The sequence below is a fragment of the Lutra lutra genome, chromosome X (genome assembly GCF_902655055.1).
Source record: "Lutra lutra chromosome X, mLutLut1.2, whole genome shotgun sequence".
NCBI lineage: Eukaryota > Metazoa > Chordata > Mammalia > Carnivora > Mustelidae > Lutra > Lutra lutra.
The window spans coordinates 55647057-55668899 of NC_062296.1; the positions used below are offsets into that span (position 1 = coordinate 55647057).

A 21843-nucleotide genomic window follows, 5' to 3' on the forward strand; every position below is an offset into this window, starting at 1 on the left:
AGCCAAATGGGGGAGAAAAGACACACGTGTGACAAATTAGCAATACCTTTTTGAAAAAAAAAAAACAATATAAGGGATTTCACAGGCTGAAGACTTGCTCAATGGATTGTTCAGACAGAAATTGCTATTAGAATTCAAGAGAAAGAGAGAGTACCTCAGAAAAGATTGGTATGGTAAGAGTTCAAGAGGAAGTGGAATTTGAGCTAAAGGGTGGGTAGAATTGGACAAATAAGCCATCAGGAGGAGAAAGGCATTCCAGATAAGTGGAGTGGCCAAAGCAGAAGGAAGGTAAGGACATATTTGGGCACAGTTGCTCTGCTGCCATTACACATTTGCTTATTGGTGAGCTTTCCATATGGCTTCTTCCATTTTGCTGCTGTATCTTTGCTCTGTGTTACTGGAGCTTGTACTTCTCCCTTTTATTTGTTCCCTTTATCCTATACTTGAACCAGAGCTTCACCATCTTAATTAATTTTTACTAGAAAAAAATATTTTTAAAGCATCTTCCCATAATCCTACTTCCCTCCCCTTCTGGCTGCTGCCCCATCTTTCTCCTTTTGTTCATACTCAGTCTCTCAAAAGGAGAGTCTATAATCATTGTCTTCATCCTCAATTTAGCTTTCTACCCACTAAAGTCTGAATTTGACCTTCAGAACCCCACTGAAACTATTCTGTCAAAAGCTACTATTACTTCTTAATTGTTGAAGTCAGTGGGTTGTTTTCAGTCTTCATCATGTGTGACTAGTATATGGCATTTGCCATTGTTGCTCTGGATTATGTTCTCCTTTGTGAAACTCTCCTTTCTTGCTTCCAAGATACCCCATTTTCTTGTTCCTTTCCTACCTCTCTGTTCATTTTTTAAAACCATGTTCCTTTACTACCTGCTCTTTCTCTGATCATCCCTATGTGTTGGTGTTTTCCCTAGTTCCACTCTTTCTAATTTCATTAATATACCATGGAAAACCTCATTCAGTTCCAGAGTTTCAGTTATCATTTACATGTATCTATGACTATATCTCTTGAGCCCCAGTCTCCTATAGTCAACTTCCCACAGGGCATTTATACTTAGATGTCTCAGAACCATTTCAAGCACAATATGCTCAAAACCTAACATGTCAGCTTTTTCTCCCAAGCTCCTCATCTCAGTGCCTGGGACCATCATGCATTCAGTCAACCAAACCAAAAATACAGAAGCCATCTTTAATTCTTCTGCCATTCTCATGCTCTATATCGAAATGATTTATCTTGAGAGCATATATAAGGGGGAAAGAGTTTTAAGTTAGTAAGGGTGAGGTTACATAGGATCCCATTAATTTATTGGATTACCTGCTGGCACCTAAGATTAAGCCATCCCTGCTCATGAACCTGAATAGGAAGTAACATGTTAAGTAATTCCTTATACAATGGATGCATTGCCACTGACTCAATCTCGAATCATCGTAATTTAGGTTTTAAATAAGGCTTCTTGGAGAGGTAGCTTAGTAGTTTTTGCTTTAGATTCAGATAGACCCATTTATGGCACTGCCTAGTTCTATTCCTATATAATGGCATTGTTGGGATGATTAAATGAGGCAATGTATCTAAAATGCCTTTCACTTATGAGGTCTCAAGGAATTTCATTCCTATTCCTTTCCCTGGGGTATAAGAGAAGCACAATTGGAGTAACCAAACATTATTAAACAAGGAGAACATCAGAACTGTAGTGTACTTTCCAGCCTAATCTTCACAGCACCAGATTTGCAGAGAAACCATTAGGGCTCTCAACATGAAATAAAGTTCCCTGGGAGATACCGGTTATACAGAGATAGCAACACTTGGAGGGAATGTAGACACCATCTCTGGTGGCTTCTGAGCCAGTCATAAGAATGAGTATCATCAGGCTGTCACCTACTCATCCTCCCTTGGTGAGCACCATGTTCTCTTTGTTCCTGCTGTAGCAACATCTGCCCTTAGCAGTCACTTAGGAGTAGCTGTAATTATGGCTTTGGAGATAGTAGGGCCCTTTGGTTTTCATGGTGTGGCAGGTCCTATGGCTCCCTGTCTACCCTTTCAACCTCCCCCCAGCGCCTATTGGCGGAGGCCCTCAATGACATAATTTATTAGGTGATGCTGCCCTCTTGTGGAAAAGTTAACCTTCATGTATTGCCTCTTTCTTAGTCCAAATGGTTCCTCAAATTTATGAAGGAGCTCTTAGCACATAAATGAAATATGATCCCCTGAAACTTAATAGTGTTTTATACTAAGTTAGACTTTGGTTTCAGCACTGAGGTTTAGGTCTGGACTCCAGTCCTTCGGGATGAATATAATGAGAAAACGCCCTAGTCTGAAAAGCCACGCCAGCACTTTCTCCTATATTGCCCTTTAGATCATGGTCAACCAAGTCAGAAATCTAGGTGTTAACTCTCAATTCTTCTCACTTGCCCCAACCCTCTTCAATCTAAGTAATTCCAAGTCTTAGTCATTCTACTTGCTATACACCTCTCTGCAGCCTTTGTCTTCATCCAATCACTCATGATTTCTTACCTGGACTATTGGAAGAGTCTTTTCACTGGATTCTCATCTTCTCATCAATCCTCCTTCTGATCAATCTATTCTCTAGATAAGACATCTGGTCATGTCACTTATCTATTTGGAAACAAAACGAAACAGGAACGATAACCATACAGTCTTGTTGGTCCCACAAGATTTATTTTATATTGATAGAACATACAAATTATTTTAAGGATATTATATTCATGAAACATTTTTTTACATGCAAATATTTGAAGAAAAGACTGTAATACAAAGAAGAACAACTATAGAAATGTCTATATGGAAGGCTCATACAATTTAAACATGACAGATAAAGTAGACCAAGAAAATAAGTACTTAGAATATTTAAAAAACACAATTCATCGGATTTAATTAATAACAATAATTATATTTGATGACAGTGAATACACCCTCTTTCAAATATTCAGAGAACATTTTTTAAATGATCATATGGTATGCCACAAAGAAAATCTTTGCATACTGTTAGAAGTAGAAATCAGGCTTGCCCTGTCTCTGATGATAATGTAAGACTTCTACAAATTAGAAACAAATTTGAACAAAAGTCTTCCACTGCTTTAATATTTCAAAACACATTTGTATGCAAGTATTAACCAAAAGAAACACTAGCAGACTAATAAAAAAATAACAAAAATGAGATCACAATTTCTCAAAACTTTGAGAGCAATGTTCAGAAGTAAATTCATAACCTTAAATATTTCATTATTAAAAATGAAGAATGAAATTACATGATTAAGAATCCAATATAATATGAAGCCAAGGGGTATGTTGTTTTTATAGGGAGATAAATTAAGTAGATAAGCCTCTAGCAAATTAAATTAAGAAAACAAAGATAAATTATAAATAAAATTTAAATGATAAATAGAATAGAACAACAAATACAAAGAACTTTTTTAAACTATGGGAAACTGCTATAATTGTACCTTAATAAATTTGAAAACCTCAGCAAATTTGAAATATCTAATAAAATGTTAAACACCGTGCATTAGTAAGAAGTTTAAAGCAAAATGGGCCTGTAACCGTAGAAACATTGAAAACAATTATCAAAGAGAACTTCCAAAAATACTTTAGGGCCAGATGTTTTTTATCAGTGAATTCCTTCAAATTTTCTAGGAATATTAGAAATGTTATAGAATTGAAAATCCTGCAGAATTATTCACATTGATTTTAAAACTAGCATCATTCTGATACCAATATCCAACAGACTGTTCCTCGAGGCATTACGGATTAATTTTCAGGAATCCATTGTGAAAGACTAAATCCACCTCTCTTACGGCAACCTCTTCTTCTTTTAACTTTCTCATACTCCATTCTCTTTACAGCTACTGTTTAATATCATCAAGACCTTAAATATTTTCTCCTATTCTTTCAGTCTCCTTTAATCACCATGGCCTATGACTCTCCTTATTCTATGTGCTGAATCTGAGCAACTACACTCATTCATAGTTTTAATTACCACATCTGTGCTCTTAACTTTATCTCTAGTTCTAATCTGTCCCCAAAATTCGTATGTACAGTGGCCTGGTAAAAACCTCCACAGGAAAACTCAACAGTAAATGCAAGCGATGTATATAAATCTGAATTCATTATCTAGCTTATAAAACTCTCTCACTTTCCAATAGCACTGGGTGGTACTTTCATCCACCTAGCCATTCAAGTGAGAAACCTGAGTCATTTTTTACTTCTTGCTCTCCTTGTTAAGCCATGTTAATTTTACCTTTTAGACACTTCTAGAATTTATCCTCTTCTCTCCATTTCCACTGCTTTTGCCTGGTTCAGGCCCTCATCATCTCACCCCTGGACTATTTCAGTAGCCTTTCAGCTCTCTCAGATCTATCTGCCAAAGTGTTGCCACAGAGATAAATCTAAAATACAGATTCAATTATACCACTCCCCTGCTGAAAACTTGTCAGTGGCCTTCATTGCCCAGAGGAATGGTAAATAAAACATAATTATAGCTTCATCCCTACCCTTACCTACAACTTCATCTGGCATTCCTTATATTTTGTGCTAGAATAATACCATTGCCCAAGAATTTCATGCTGTTTATCAATTCTGTGACTGTTCATTCTATGCTTTCTACTTGGAGCATAGTTTTCCCTTTCTTTGCTTAGTTAATGCCTTCATATTAACATTCTTTAAAACTCAGCTCTGGGATTGATGTTTATAAAGATACTTTCTTTGATGCCTTGGGTTAATTAAGTTAGATGGCCTTCCTCTGGTTCCCACAGAACCATAGAACTCTAGCTTTTATCACACTGTATAGAAATAATTTGTTTCTGTATTTATCTTCTGCATTAGACTAGACAGTGGTTGGAAAACTTCAGCGCATGGGCTAAATCTAGCCCACCACTGGTTTATGAATGGCCTGCAAGCTATGTATGTTTTTAAAAATATATATTTTGAATGGTTGGGAAGGGAAAAAGCAAAAGAAAAATAGTACTTCATGACATGTGAAAATTATATGCAAGTCAAATTTCAGTGTCCATAAAGTTCTACTGGAACGAAATTATGCCTATTCATGTACTGTCTATGGCTGCTTTCACACAACAGTACAATTTAATAGTTCTGACAGAAACTGTATGACCTGAAAATCCCAAAAGTTATTTTTCCAGCTCTTAGACCAGAAGCATGAGGGAAGGGGCTGCTTTGTGTTCATCATGATATCCCTAGCACCAACTAGATGTTTGGCCTATTGGAAAGATTCAGAATTTTATATTTACACATCTGATACAGGAAAGTAGAGAATATGAGTAACTGGTTCACTTGGTAGTTACATTACTCCAGGTTACCTAGATTGGCAGATGAGATTGCATTCAGTCTTTTATGAGTATGCTCATTTGTGACTCTGTTTTTCAGTAACTGATCAACTCTAAGCACACTGATCAGAAAAAAAATTAATTTTTATCCTGCAAACCTGATGTACAGATCTTAGACCAACATGAATATGAAAAGGAACTACCATATTTTGGCTATCTGCCAGCTTCCCTAGTTGACTTCACTCTGTTGTTGCCATTATACACATGCCATCTACAATTAAATTGTATTTCAAAAGTGAAGAGACTTTGCATGAGGGTGGACAAAGAAGGGGTTAAAACTGTTAAAACTCAATAAAACTGTAACTATTCTGTCATGTATTAATATACCAGGGATATGCTGCCTCACAAAAGCCAGTGGGCATGATACAGTTCTGTGATTTCCCACTGTTCCACTAAAGCCAGTGAGCATGGACTGGCCCTGCAATCTTGCTCTGCTTTGCTAAACTGTGGGCACTTGTAGTCCACACAGGAGATACTACTTGATCTCCTGGATCTTATGCAGGAGCCTTGCATCTGTAGGCCCAACAGGACTGAAGTAATCAGAGACATAGTTCTTGGCAGGCTAAGCTTGGCGGTACCAGTTTGCTGGTACCCTCCAGAAAGGCACTTACACCTTGTTCAGAGCCTTGATTTTTGCATCTTTTACCTAGGGAAGACCTCCACAGTGCTGGGACAGGAGGTCAGCAGGGATTATGACCACAGTCCCACATGACTGTATATATTTGCATACTTTAAAACCTGCTGCCTGAGGGGCTAGCCTCCAATCAGCCCAAAACTAGGTGCTGATTAAGATGACAGGTCTTGGTATACCCTCAACATCTGGGAACTATAAAAAATAAATCAGGCTACTTAGATAATCACAAATATTCCAGAGTCAACCAAAACCAACGGCAAAGTTAAATGATAAGGTTCATCATCTATACTGGCCACTCTTCTAAGGCTGAGAGATGTAGCTTTCTCACCTAATACATTGAAATAAACAGAGAGTTGAACAAATTAAGAAATAGGAAAATATGTTCCCAATAAAAGAATAAGATAAAAACCTTGAAAAGAAACCTTAATAAAACAGAGATAAGTAATTTACTTGATAAAGAACTTAAAGTAATGGTCATAAAAATGTTCACCAAGCTTGGGAGAAGAATGGATGCATACAGGGAGAACTTCAACAAAGAGATAGAAAATATATGAAAAGAGCTGAAGAATACAATAACTGAATTGAAAAGTATGCTAGAAGAGTTAAATGGCAGACTAGATGGAGCAGAAGAAAGTATCAGTGATCTGGAAAACAGGGCAGTGGAACTCACCCAGCCAGAACAGTGAAAAGAAAAAGAATTTTAGAAAGCGAAGACTGTTTAAAGGACTTACAGGGCAACATCAAACAGAATAACATTTACATTATAGGAGTTCTGGAAGGAGAAGAGAGAGAGGAAAGGGCAGAAAACTTATTTGAACAAATAATGACTGAAGACCTCAACTCAGAGAAGGAAATAAACATCCAGAAACAGAGAGCCCAGAGAGTTTCAAATAAAATGAACTCAAAAATATCCACACCAAGACACATTATAATGAAAATTTCAAAAGTTAAAGAGAATCTTAAAAGCAGCAAGAAAAAACCAAAACTTTAACACATGATGGAACCCCTATAAGACCATCAACAGATATTTCAGCAGAAAATTTGCAGATCAGAAGACAGTGGCATGATATATTCAAAGCGCTAAAAGGAAAAAAAATAACAAAGCTTCCAACCACCAGTATTCTATCCAGTAAGTTTATCATAGAGAATTGAAGGAGAGGTAAAGAGTTTTCCAGACAAGTAAAAGCTAAGGGAGTTCATTACCACTAAACTGGCCTTATAAGAAAGGTTAAAGGGACTTCTTTAAGCTGAAAAAGAGGGTACTAATAATTATTAACAAGAAAATGTATGCAAGTAAAAATCTCATTGATAAATATACTTGCTCAAGATTCTCTCTCTACCTTTCCCCCTCCCACCTCCCCCCTAGCTTGCACATTTGTACTCTCTCTCTCAAAATAAATAAATAAATAAAATCATTAAACAAGACAAGTCTGGGGTACCTGGGTGGCTCAGTCAGTTAAGTGTCCAATCCATGATCTTGGCTCAGGTCATGATCTTAGGGTTGTAAGTTTAAAACCCACGTCAGGCTCTGGGCTGGATCGGGGGTGCTGCTTGAGATTCTCTCTTTCCCTCTGCCCCTCCCCCATTTGTGTGCTCTCTCTCTAAAATAAATAAATAAACCTTTTTTTAAAAGTCTCAATAAATTTAAGATTGAAATCCTATCAAGCATCTCTTCTAATAACAATGGTATGAAACCAGAAATCAATTACAAGAAGAAAACTAGAAAAATTATAAGCATATGTATATTAATGTGTTATTGAACAACCAATGGGTCAACGAAAGAATCAAAGGAGAAATTTAAAAAAAAAAATCTTGAGACAAATGAAATGGAAATGCAACATAAAAAATCTATGGGATGCAACAAAAGCAGTTATAAGGGAAATTCATAGAGATATAGGCCTACCTCAAGAAACAAGAAAAATCTCAGATAATCTAATATTACACATAAAGCAACTAGAAAAAAGAAGAACAAATAAAAGCTAAAGTTAGGAGAAGGAAGGGAATAATAAAGATCAGAGGGGAAATAAAGACTAAAAATACACTAAGGAAGATCAATGAAACAGAGTTCATTCTTTAAAAAGACAAACAAGGGGCGCCTGGGTGGCTCAGTGGTTTAAGCCTCTGCCTTCAGCTCAGGTCATGATCCCAGGGTCCTGGGATCGAGCCCCGCATCGGGCTCTCTGCTCAGCAGGGAGCCTGCTTCCTCCTCTCTCTCTGCCTGCCTCTCTGCCTACTTCTGATTTCTCTCTGTCAAATAAATAAATAAAATCTTTAAAAAAAAATAAAAAGACAAACAAAATTGACAAACCTTTAGCTAGACTAAGAAAAAAAGGAGGATTCACATAAATAAAATCAGAAATAAAAAGGGTTAAGTTACAATTTATACCACAGAAATACAAAGGTTCATAAGAGACTACAATGAACAATTAGACATCAACAAATTGAACAAACTAGAAGAAATGGGTAAGTCCCTAGAAACACAATCTACCAAGATTGAATCATGAAGAAATACAAAATCTGAATAGACTGGTTAAGGAGATTGAAACAGTTATAAAAAACCTCCCAACAAACAAACTCCAGGACCAGATGGCTTCGGTGGTGAATTATACCAAACATTTAAAGAAGATTTAATACCTATCTTACTCAGACTCTTCCAAAAATTTTAAAAGGAGGGAATGCCTTCAAACTCATTTTAAGAGGCAGCATTATCCTGATACCCAAACCAGACAAGGACAGCACACACACACATAAAGATTACAGGCTAATATTCCTGATAAAGATCAATGCCTCAATTCACAACAAAATATTAGCAAACCAAATTCAACAATACATTAAAACGATCATACACCATGATCAAGTGGGATTTATTCTAGGGATGCAAGGATAGTTCAGCAAATCTGAAAATCAATCAATGTAATAAACCACATTAACAAAGTGAAGGGTAAAAATTATATGATCATCTCAATAGATGCAGAAAAAGCATTTGATAAGATTTGACATCCATTTATAATCAAAACTCTCAACAAAGTGGGTTTAAAGGGAACATACCTCAACATAATGAAAACTATATCCTACAAGCCCACAGCTAACATAATACTTAATGGTGAAAAGTATATTCAACATAATACAGGTATCCCTCAGAAATATTGCAGTTTTGAGGACACTACAACAATGCAAATAAGTCAAGTCAAATGAATTTTTTTTTTGGTTTTCCAGTGCATATAAAAATTATGTTTATGCTACACTATAGTCTATCTGGGGTGTACAACAGCATTATATCTAAAATGATGTACATACCTTAATTAAAGATACATTATTGCTAAAAATGCTAATTATCATCTGAGCTTTCAATGAGTTGAAATATTTTTGCTGGTAGAGTCTTGCCTCAATGTTGATGCCTGCTGACTGATTAGGATGTTGGTTGCTGAAGGCTGGGGTGGCTGTGACAGTTTTTTAAAATAAAATAACAGTGAAGTATACCGTATCTATTGACTCTTCTCAGAAATGATCTATATGTAGCACGAGATGGGTTTGATGACATTTTACCCACAAAATTTCTTTCAAAATTGGAACCAATCCTCTCAAACTGCTGCTGCATTATCAATTAGATTTATGTAATATTCTAAACATTTTTTGTCTTTTCAACAATCTTCATAGTATCTTCACCAGAAGTAGATTTAATCTCAAGAAACCACTTTGTTGGGGCGCCTGGGTGGCTCAGTGGGTTAAGCCGCTGCCTTCGGCTCAGGTCATGATCCCAGGTCCTGGGTTTGAGCCCCACATCGGGCTTTCTGCTCAGCAGGGAGCCTGCTTCCTCCTCTCTCTCTGCCTGCCTCTCTGCCTACTTGTGATTTCTCTCTGTCAAATAAATAAATAAAATCTTTAAAAAAAAAAAAGAAACCACTTTGTTCATCCATAAAAAGCAAATCCTTATCCATTCAAGTTTTATCATGAGATCATACCAATTCACTCAATATCTCCAAGCTCCACTTCAAATTCTAGCTCTTTTGTTATTTGTACCACATCTGCTGTTACTTCCTCCACGTAAGTCTTGACCCCCCTCAAAGTCATCCATGAGGGTTGGAATCAACACTTTCCAAACTCCTGTTCATGTTGACATTCTGACCTCTTCCCATCAATCATGAATGTCCTTAATAATATCTAAAATGGTGAATATTTTCCAGAGAGCTTTCAATTTATTTGCCCATATCCATTAGAGGAATCACTATCTTATGACAGCTATAGTCTTACAAAATGTATCTCTTAAATAATAAAACTTGAAAGTTGAAATCACTCCTTAATTCACGGGCTATAAAACGGATATTGTGTGAGCAAGCACGAAGATAACAATCTCATCATGCATGTTTATCAGAGCTCTTTGGTGACCAGGTGCATTGTCAATAAGCAGTAATATTTTTAAAAGGAATCTTTTCTTCTTTTTTCTCATCTCATCTAAACAGTGGGCTTAAAATATTCATTAAGTCATATTGTAAACAGATGTACTGTCATCCAGGCTTTATTTTTCATTTATAGATCACAGGCAGCCTAGATATAACATAATTCTTAGGGGCCCTAGGATTTTCAGAAAGGTAAATGAACATTGGCTTTAACATAAAGTCACCAGCAATGCCTAGCAAGAGAGTTAGCTTGTCCTTTGAACCTGTGAAGCCAGACAGTGACATCTATCTAGCTATGGAAGTCCTAGATGTCATCTTTCTTTTTGTTGTTGTTTAAATTCAAGCTAGTTAACAGACAGTGAAGTATCGGTTTCAGGAATAAAATTTAGTAGTTCATCACTTACATATAACACCCAGTGTTCATCCCAACAAGTGCCCTCCTTAATGGCCACCACCCATTTAGCATATCCTTCCACCCTTCTCTCCTCTAGCAACCCCTACTTTGTTCTCTATAACTAAGAGTCTCTTATGGTTTGCTTCCCTCTCTGTTTTTATCTTATTTTATTTTTCTATTCCTTCACCTATGTTCATCTGTTTTGTTTCTTAAATTCCACATATGAGTGAAATCATATGGTATTTATCTTTCTCTGACTGACTTATTTCATTTAACCTAATATACTAGTTCCATCTACATCACTGCAAATGGCAAAATTTCATTTCTGATGGCTGAGTAATATTCCCTTTTATATGTACACCACATCCTCTTTATCCATTCATCCATTGCTGGACATTTGGTCTCTTTTCATAATTTGGTATTGTTGTTACTGCTGCTATAAACATCGGGGTGCATATGCCCCTTCAAATCAGCATTTATGTATACTTTGGGTAAATACTAGTAGTGCAATTGCTGGGTCATAGGGTAATTCAATTTTTAACTTTTGGAGGAAACTCCATACTGTTTTCCAGAGTATCTGCACAAGTTTGCATTCCCACCATCAGTGCAAGAGTTCTCCCCTTTCTACACATCCTCACCAACATCTGTTGTTTTCTGAGTTGTTAATTTTAGTTATTCTGAGCTATGAGGTGGTATCTCATTATGGTTTTACTTGGTATTTCCCTGATGATGAGTGACGTTGAGCATCTTTTCATGTGTCTGTTAGCCATTTGGATGTCTTCTTTGGAAAAGTGTCTATCCATGTCTTCTGCTCAATTCTTAACTGGATTATTTATTTTTTGGGTGTTGATTTTGTTGAGTTCTTTATGGATTCTGGATACTAGCCCTTTATCTGATGTGTCATTTGCAAATATCATCTTTCATTCCGTCAGTTGCCTTTTAGTTTTATTGATTAATTCCTTCACTGTGCAGAACCTTTTATCTTGATGAAACCCTAATATTTCATTTTTGCTTTTCTTTCCCTTGCCTCCAGAGATGTGTCTAGTAAGAAGTTGCTGCAGCCACGGACAAAGAGTTTGTTGCCTGTTTTCTCCTCTAGGACTTTGATGGTTTCCTGTCTCACATTTAGTTCTTTCACCCAATTTGAATTTACTTTTGTGTATGGTGTAAGAAAGCAGTCCAGTTTCATTTTTGTGCATGTTACTGTCCAGTTTTCCCAACATCATTTGTTGAAAAGACTATTTTCCATTGGATATTCTTTCCTGTTTTGTTTAAGATTAGTTGACCATATAGTTGTAGGTTTATTTCTGGGTTCTCTATTCTGTTCCATTGATCTATGTGTCTATTTTTGTGCCAATACCATACTGTCTTGATTACTACAGCTTTGTTAATAAAGCTTGGAATCTGGAATTGTGATGTCTCCCACTTTGCTTTTCTTTTTCAACATTACTTTGGCTATTTGAAGTCTTTTCTAGTTCCATACAAATTTTAAGATTGTTTTTTCTAGCTCTGTGAAAAATGTTGGTGGTATTTTGATAGGGATTGCATTGAATGTGCTTTGGTTAGTATAGACATTTGAACAATGTTTGTTCTTCTAATCTATGAGCATGGAATGTTTTTCCAATTTTTTGTGTCTTCTATTTCTTTCATAAGTGTTCTATATTTTTCAGCATACAGATCTTTTACCTCTTTTTTTAGGTTTATTCCTATGTATCTTTTTTAGGAGGGTTCAACTATAAATGGAACTGATACCTTGATTTCTCTTTCTGGTGCTTCATTATTAGTGTATGGAAATGCAACAGATTTCTATACATTGATTTTATATCCTGTGACTTTGCTGAATTCATGTATCAGTTCCAGCAACTTTTTGGTGGACTTTTCCAGGTTTTCTACATAGAAATGTTGTCTGCAAAGAGTGAAAGTTTGACTTCTTCCTTGCCGATTTGGATGCCTTTTATTTCCTTTTGTTGTCTGATTGCTGAGGCTAGGACTTCCAGTACTATGGTGAACAATAGTGGTGAAAGTGGACATCACTGTTGTGTTCCTAACCTTAGGGGAAATGCTCTCAGTTTTCCCCATTGAGGATGATATTTGCTCTATGTCTTTTATATGTGGCCTTTATGATGTTGAGGTATTTTCCTTCTATCCCTTTGTTCTTGAGGGTCTTTATAAAGAAAGGATGCTGTATTTTGTCATATGCTTTTTCTGCAGCCGTTCAGAGGATTATATGGTTCTTATCCTTTTTTTATTAATGTGATGTATCACATTGGTTGATTTGTGGATATTGAACCACATCTGCAGCCCAGGAATAAATCCCACTTGATCATGATGAAAAATCTTTTTAATGTACTGTTGGATACAATTAACTAGTATCTTCTTGAGAATTTTTGCAACCATGTTCTGTTCACACTCTCTCTTTCTTCCTGTTTCAGTTTTGGTAGTTTATGTGTTTCTAGGAATTTACCAATTTCTTCCAGATTGACGAATTTGTGGGTGCAAGATTGCTCGTAATATTCTCTTATAAATGTATTTCCTTGGTATTGGTTGTGATCTCTTCTCTTTCATTCATGATTTATATTTATTTGGGTCCTTTTTCTTTTCTTTTTGATAAGTCTGGCCAGGCATTTATCAATTTTGTTAATTCTTTTGAAGAACGAGCTCCTAATTTCATTGATATGTTCTACTGGGTTTTTTTAATTATGTGTCATTTATTTCTGCTCTAATCTTTATTATTTGCCTTCTTTTCTGGCTTTATGCCTTATTTATGGTTGTTTTTCCACTCCTTTAGGTGTATGGTTAGTTTGTATTTTTGAGACTTTCCTTGTTTCTTGAGAAAAGCCTGTATTGCTATATACTTCCCTCTTATAACCACCTTTGCTGCATCCCAAAGGTTTTAGACTGTTGTGCTTTCATTTTCATTTCCTTCCGTGTATTTTTAAAATTTCTTCTTTAATCTCCTGGTTAACCCATTCATTCTTTAGTAGGATGTTCTTTTACCTTCTTATATTTGTGGTCTTTCCAAATTTTTCCTTGTGGTTGACTTCAGGTTTCATAGCCTTGTGGTCTGAAAATATGCATGGTATGATCTCAATCTTTTTGTACTTCGAGGGCTGATTTGTGACCCAGTATGTGATGTATTCTAAACAAACTATGTGAGTTTTCCATATGTACTCAAAAAAATGTGTATTCTGCTGCTTTAGAATAAAATACTCTGAATAGATCTGTTAAGTCTTTCTGGTCCAGTATGTCATTCAAAGCTCTTCTTTCCTTGTTGATCTTCTGCTTTGATGATCTGTCCATTGCTGTGAGCAGGGTATCATAGTCCCCTGCTATTCTTAGATGAATATCAATGAGCTTCTTTAAGATTGTTATTAATTGGTTTATATATTTGGCTGCTCCCAAGCTGGGAACATAAATATTTACAATCGCTAGATCTTCTTGTTGGATAGACCCCTTTATTATGATATGGTGTCTATCTTCAACTCTTATTACAGTTTTTGGTTTAAAATCAGTTTGCCTGATGTAAGTATGGCTACTCCAGCTGTCTTTTGATGTCAATTAATATGTTAGATGGTTCTTCATGCCCTCACTTTCAATCTGGAGGTATGTTTGGGTCTACAATGATTCTCCTATAAGTAGCATATCAATGGTTCTTGTTTGTTTTTTAATTCATTCTGATACCCTATGTATTTTGACTGGAGCATTGAGTCCATTTACATTCAGAGTAATTATTTGTAGATATGAATTTAGTGCCATTGTATTACCTGTAAAGTTGCTGTTCCTATGGATTGCTTCTGTTCCTTTCTAGTCTGTTGCTTTTTTGGGCTCTTCCTGCTCTAGTGTCCTCCTTAATATTTCTTACAGATATGGTTTAATTTTCACGAGCTCCTTTAGTTTTTGCTTGTCTTGGAAACTTTATCTCCTCTTCTACTCTGAATGACAGAGTAGATGGATAAAGTATTCTTGGATGCATATTTTTCCTGTTCAGCATGTTGAATATGTCATGCCACAGCTTTCTGGCCTGATAAGTCTCTGTGGACAGGTCTGCTGCTAACCGTAAGTGTCTACCCTTGTAGGTTAAGGATATTTTGTCTGTAGCTGCTTTCCTTCTTCTGGGACTCCTGTGGTATGGATATTATTGCACTTTGTGAAATTGCTGAGTTCCCTAAGTCTATATTCATGATCTAATCATTTTCTTTCCCTCTTCTTTTCAGCTTCATTATTTTCCATAATTTTATCTTCTGTATCATTTATTTGATCCTCTGCTTCTTCCATCCTCGTTGTGATTACATCCAACAGGTTTTACATCTGAGTTACAACATTTTTTATTTTGGTCTGATTAGTTTTGGGGTCTTTTATCTCTGCAGCCTGGGTTTCTCTGGTGTTCTTTATGGTTCTTTCAAGCCCAGCTTATATTCTTATGAATGTTGTTCTAAACTGTGGTTCAGATATATTGTTTATCTGTTTTGAGTAAATACCTGGCTGTAATTTCTTCTTGAGCTTTCTTTTGTTGAGAATTCCTCCAGCTTGTCATTATGTCTACATTTCTGTCTTTTGTGTATTATAAAAGCTTATTATGTTTCCTGCTCCTGAGAGTAGTACTATATTAAGAAAGGGCCATAAACTGTCCAGGGCCTGGCACATCAGGTAGTGTTTCTGGTGTGTGTTGTGTGCACTCTGCTGTTGTGTTCTGGCTGTTTTTTCCCACAGGTCAGTCCTCTGCAGAGTTCCTCCTTGCTTGCAGTGGGATGCTTGGACCTTTAACTAGATGTGTTTTAATTCATTTTTTAAGATAAACCAGATTTAAAAAAATGTCTGATCCAAGAAATAAAAAAAGGAAAAAGAGCAAAAAAAGCAAATAAACTGACAAACAAAAAAATAAAAGCCTGATTCCAAAGAAAAAAAAAGAGAAAAGAAGGAAAGAAAGCTAATCCAAAAAATGAGAAAAGGAAACAAATAAACCAACAAACCAACAAAAAACTGTATGCCTGATTCAGATACACACACACACACACACACACACACACACACACATAAAACAAAAGGGATGCCTGGATGGTTCAGTCAATTAAGCATCTGACTCTTGATTTTGGCTTAGGTTATGATCTCAGGGTTGTGAGAACAAGCTCCATGTCAGGCTCCGTGCTGTGTATGGAGCCTGCTTGAGATTAATATTATCTTTCTTCCTCTCCCTTCACAACAATGAAATAAAATAAGATAAAATAAAATAAAATAAAATATAATTTTAAAAATATAAAAATAAAAAAAATTAAAAGAGCCTGGTCCTATTTCCACCAGAACTGAAGCTGATGCTTTGGAACACTCTATGATCAATAGAGTTAATACATGCAGGGCACCCGTGTTGGTCTTCTGAGGGAGAGGCCCATTGCACTGGCTCACAGTCAGTCCTGCCATGGTAAAGTTGCCCCTGACTGGTGCAGGGGGGCTGGGTTTGGTGAAAGCGACTCCAGCTTCCACTAGAGGTGCTCAGTTTCTCTCTGTTGGTGTGTGGATGGGAGTGTGGGGTGGTGGTGGTAGTGGCAGTGTGTGGATGGGAGTGTGGGGTGGTGGTGGTAGTGTTGGTATGTGGATGGGAGGGGGTGGTGGTGGTAGCAGTGGTAGAAAATGGCATTACCCCACTCTCTCATCCCCAGGGAGGGGAATTCTTGGCTGCCACTGTTCAGGGGGACCTCACAGAAAATTGAACTTTCTCTCTTCCTGTGTCCTGGGCTTTCATCACATCACTGCCCTTAACCTGTCTATGCACAGGCTGTTGGCACACCTGGCACCACAGTTCTCCTGTGTTTTGTCTCTGGCTGGTAGTTTGGAATCAAAACTGCAAATTTTAAAGGACCCAGCAAGGCATTTACCCATTCCCCTTTCCTGGAGGAGGGCCTTACAGCACTACTCGCTGTACTATTATGTCCCAGAAAAGCAGTTGCATGCCTTTGTAGGTGCCTGGAGTCTATGATGAAGCACAGCAAAAAGCTGCAACCAGGTTATCTGCACTCTGTCCCCTGTTGTTGATTGGCCACTCAATTGTGCCCAGCAGGCCTTGTGTCCTTGGAAAGGCAAAATACCCTCTTCCAAAGGTACCCCAGGAAGGGGACTATTTTCTCCCAGTATGACCCAGGGGATCCCACACCACAGTGTCTTCTGAAAACCATATGCACTGCTCTCTCTCCCACTCTCTCTTTCTCTCCCTGACTTCTCTGTGGAAAGGACTCCCTTCCTCTGGTGGCACCATGGCTTTTCTATCTACTAATTTGTATCTCCAAACCTCATATCTGCCATGTTATCTTCCTCTAATTGTGCAGATAGTTTTCTCAATCCTCAGATCAATTTCCTAGTTGTTCAAGGTGATTTGATGTTGATCTAGCTATGTTTGAGAAATGAGACAAGCTCAGGGATCCTCCGCTACTCTGCCATCTTAACTCCTCCTCAACCTTAGATGGCATCTTCTTCCAAAATAAGGCCTCTACATCTACATCAAAAATCTGTTTTTATTGTGGCCACTTTCATTAATTAGCTAGATCTTCTGGATAGTTTGGTGTAGCTTCTACACCAGCACTTGCTGCTTGACCTTGAACTTTAATGTTATGGAGATGGCTTCTTTCCTTAAACCTCATGAACCAACCTCTGTTAGCTTCAAACTTTTCTTCTTCAGCTTCCTCACCTTTATCAGCCTTCACAGAACTGAAGAGAGTCAGGGTCTTGTTCTAGATTAGGCTTTGTCTTGAGAGGATGTTGTGGCTGGTTTGATCTTCTATCTAGACCACTAAAACTTTCTCCATATTAACAATAAGACTTTTGCTTTCTTATCATTTGTGTGTTCACTGGAATAACATTTTTAACTTCCTATAAGAACTTCCTTGGCATTCAAAACTTGGTCTAAATTTTGGCCTATCTCAGCTTTTGATATGGCTTTCTCATTAAGTTTAACCATTTCTAGCTTTTGATTTAAAGTGAGAGACATATGATTCTTCCTTTCACTTGAACACTTAGAAGTCATTGTATGGTTATTAATTGACCTCATTTCAATATAGTTGTGTGTCAAGGAATAGGGAGTTCCAACGAGAAGGAGAGAGGGGAATAGCTGGTTGATGAAGCAATTAGAACACACATTTACTGATTAAGTTTGCCTCTTATATGGGCACAGTTCATGGTATCTCAAAACAATTATAATAGTAACATTAAAGATCACTGATCACAATTACTATAATAAATATAATAATAATGAAAATGTTTGAAATATTGTAAGAATTACCAAATTGTGACCCAGAAACATGAAGTGAGCAAGTGTTATTGGAAAAATGACACCAATAATCCAGCTCAACACAGAGTTACCATAAACCTTCAGTTTGTAAAAAAAAAAAAACAACAACAACAACCAATATCCATGAAGCATAATAAAGCAAAGGACAATAAAATGAGACATGCCTGTTTTGGAAGTCTTAACTAGAACAATATGGCAAGAAAAGGAAATAAAAGGCATCTAAATTGGGAAGGAAAAAGTAAAACTGCCACTATTTGTGGAAAACATAAAATAATGTATAGAAAGCCCTAAAGACACACCAAAAAACTGTTGGAACTAATAAATGAATTCAATAAAGTTACAGGGTACAAAACCAACATATAAAAAATTGGTTGCGGGGCACCTGGGTGGCTCAGTGAGTTAAAGCCTCTGCCTTCGACTCAGGTCATGATCCAGGGTCCTGGAATCGAGCCCCACATCGGGCTCTCTGCTCAGCAGGGAGCCTGCTTTCCCCTCTCTGTCTGCCTGCTTCTCTGTCTACTTGTGATCTCTGTCTGTCAAATAAATAAATAAAAATCTTTTAAAAAAGTGGTTGCATTTCTATACCCTGACATTGAACTATCAGAAGAAGAAAGAAAACATCTCATTTACAATTGTACCAGAAAGAAAAAAATACCTAGGAATAAAGTTTACCTAGAAGGTGAATGAACTATACACTAAAAATGATAATACATTGATGAAAGAAATCTAAGACCCAAATGAATGGAAAGAAATTCCATGCTTGTAGATTGGAATAATTAACATTGTTAAGATGTCCTTTACCCAAGGAAGTATATAAATGCAGTTTAATCCTATCAAAATTCCAATGATTTTTTTCCATGAATAGAAAAAAAAAACAATCCTAAAAGTCCATGGAAACACAAAAGACCCTGAATAGCCAAAACAATAGTGAGAAATAAGAACATAGCTGAAGGCATCGCAGGCCTCAATTTTAAAATATATTACAAAGCTATAGTAATCAAAACAGTATGGTCCTACCATAGAAACAGAGACATGGATCAATAGAATAGAACAGAGAGCCCAGAAATAAACCCACATATATATGGTAAATCAACTTTTGACAAAGGAGCCAAGAATATACAATGGGGAAAAGACAGTCTCTTTAATAAATGATGCTGGGAAAATTGGACATCCACACGCAAAAGAATGAAACTAGACTACTATCTTGCACCATACGCAAAAATTAACTCAAAATGGATTAAAGACTCAAATGTAAACCATAAAAGTCCTAGAAGAAAATATAGGGGGTAATCTCCTTGACATCAGTCTTTGCCTTGATCTTTTAGGTTTAAATCCAAAAGCAAATATAAATAAGTGGGATAACATCAAACTAAAACTATTTTGCACAGCAAAGGAAACCATCAACAAAATGAAAGGGTAACTTACCAAATGGGAGAAAATATTTGCAAGTTATATATCTGATAAGGGATTTATATCTAACACCTACAAATAACTCATACAACTAAATAGCAAAAAAAGATTCTGATTTTTAAAAAATGGACTGAGGATCTGAATAGACATTTTTCCAAAGAAGACATACAGATGGCTGACAGGCACATGAAAATTTGCTCAACATCACTAATCATTAGGAAAATACAAATGAAAGCCACAAATAGATATCACCTCACACCTGTTAGAATGACTATTATCAAGAGGCAAGAAATGACAAGTGTTGGTGAGGATGTGAAGAAAAGGAACTCCAGTTCACTTTTAATGAAAATGTAAATTGGTACAGTCACTATGGAAAACAGCATAGAGGTTTCTCAAAAAATTTAAAATATAACTACTATATGTTTCAGGAACTCTACTTCTGGGTACTTACCTAAGGAAAACAAAAACACTAATTTGAAAATATACATTCACCCCTTTGCTTATTGCAGCACTATTTATAATAGTCAACATACAGAAACAACTTAAGTGTCCATCAATGAATGAGTGGGAAAGAAGATGTTTTATATATATATATATATATATATATATATATATATATAGCATATTTATATACATATATAACCTGCATATATAATAGAATACTACTCATCCATAAAAAATAATGAAATCTTGCCATCTGCAACAACATGGAGAGACCCTGAGGGTATTTTGCTAAGTTAAATAAGTTAGAGAAAGACAAATACCGTATGATTTTACTTATATGTGGAATCTAAAAAACAAAATAAATGAATAAACAACAACTAATAGGCACAGAGAACAAAATCGTGGTGCCTGGGGGTTGAGCAAAATAAGTAAAGAGGGTCAAGAGGTACAATATTCTAGTTATAAAATCACTAAGTCATGAGGCTATAATGCTTTGCATGGTGACCACGGTCAATAATATTGTGTTGCATATTTGAAAGTTGCTAAGAGAATAAATCTTAAATGTTCTCATCACAGGAAGAAAAAACCTTTGTAAATTTATATGGTGATAAATGGTAACTAGAGTTATTGTGATGATCAATTCTCTGTGTTCAAATAAAAATGTGTGGTGCAAGTGAAATTATTATAAATTTTAAAACATTAAAATACTGAAATAATTTAAAAATTAAATTAAAAATTTAAAAATATATGTATATTTCAGGGATAGGAGGAGTTTCATAGTTGACACAATTTTATATTCTATAAAAAATTAATTTCTGTGTTCATTGTGAGAGAGACTATTCTTTTGTGTGTGTGTGTGATTTAGTTGAAGTTTTAGAGAAGTCCTGGAAAAGCAAGAGATGGAGGAATCAAAGTAATATTCTTAAGCAAGATCCAGCCTTCTATCTGTTTTTGTAAATAAAGTTTTATTGAAACACAGGCATGCTCATCCTTGTACATGTTGTCTGTTTCTGCTGTTATACCACTATAACAAGGTTGAGTTGTTGCAACACAGACAATATGGCCCTCAAACCTTAAAATATTTACTACCTGGCCCTTTACAGAAAGTTTGCTGGCTCCTGGTATAAACATCCTCCAAAAAGAAGACCTTGAGACTGTATATAAAGGCTAAAAAGACTGAAAGAAAACCATCACAATCTATAAGTGAGAAAGAATAAAAAAATCACAGAATGTTTAAACCAACAAACACACAAGGAAGACTGGTGAATTTTTGAGATTGTAGTATTGTTTTCTTTATTGAAATGTAGTTGACATACAATGGTAGTTTGGAGTGTACAACACAGTGAATTAACACTTCTGTACATTATCACGTATAGAATGTGCTTATCATTACAATAAATGTAGTTACCATCTGCCACCATACAATGTTATTACAATATTATTGACTATATTCTCTATGCTGTACTTTTCTTTTGAATTCAGGTGACAGTGTGGTTTGTATAGGCAAAATGAGTGGTAGTTGTGTTCACATCAGTATGTGCTTGCTTGCTTGCTTACTTGCTTCTTCCCATTAAAAGATATTTGTTGAGTGCTACTGTAAACTATATAACTGAATTAACTGGCTGCTGGGAATACCATGGAGAATAAGACTGGCCTATTCCCTGCCCATATAAAACTTATAGTGTATTTTATTTAACCTGGTACTACCCTACTAGCTATGAGACTTTGAGTTTATAGAAACTCTTTTAGACATTCTTTTCCATCTAGGCAGAATTTCCCAACTTTATAATGAGAATACTAATGCCTCTTTTGTAAGATTGCTGTAAGAATTAAGTAAGATTTTATATATTTTTTCCAAGTCGTATAAAGAATATTTGAGTTCCAACTACGTGTTAAGCACTATTCCAGGTATTGGTGAT

At 36.1% G+C, this 21843-nt stretch overlaps 1 protein-coding gene across 3 annotated transcripts in view; it reads left to right on the plus strand.

Moving 5' to 3' along the window:
- Positions 1–21843, plus strand: part of SHROOM4 (shroom family member 4) — a 226547-nt gene that overhangs the window by 119167 nt on the left and 85537 nt on the right. The gene's annotated exons all lie outside the window — the stretch shown is intronic.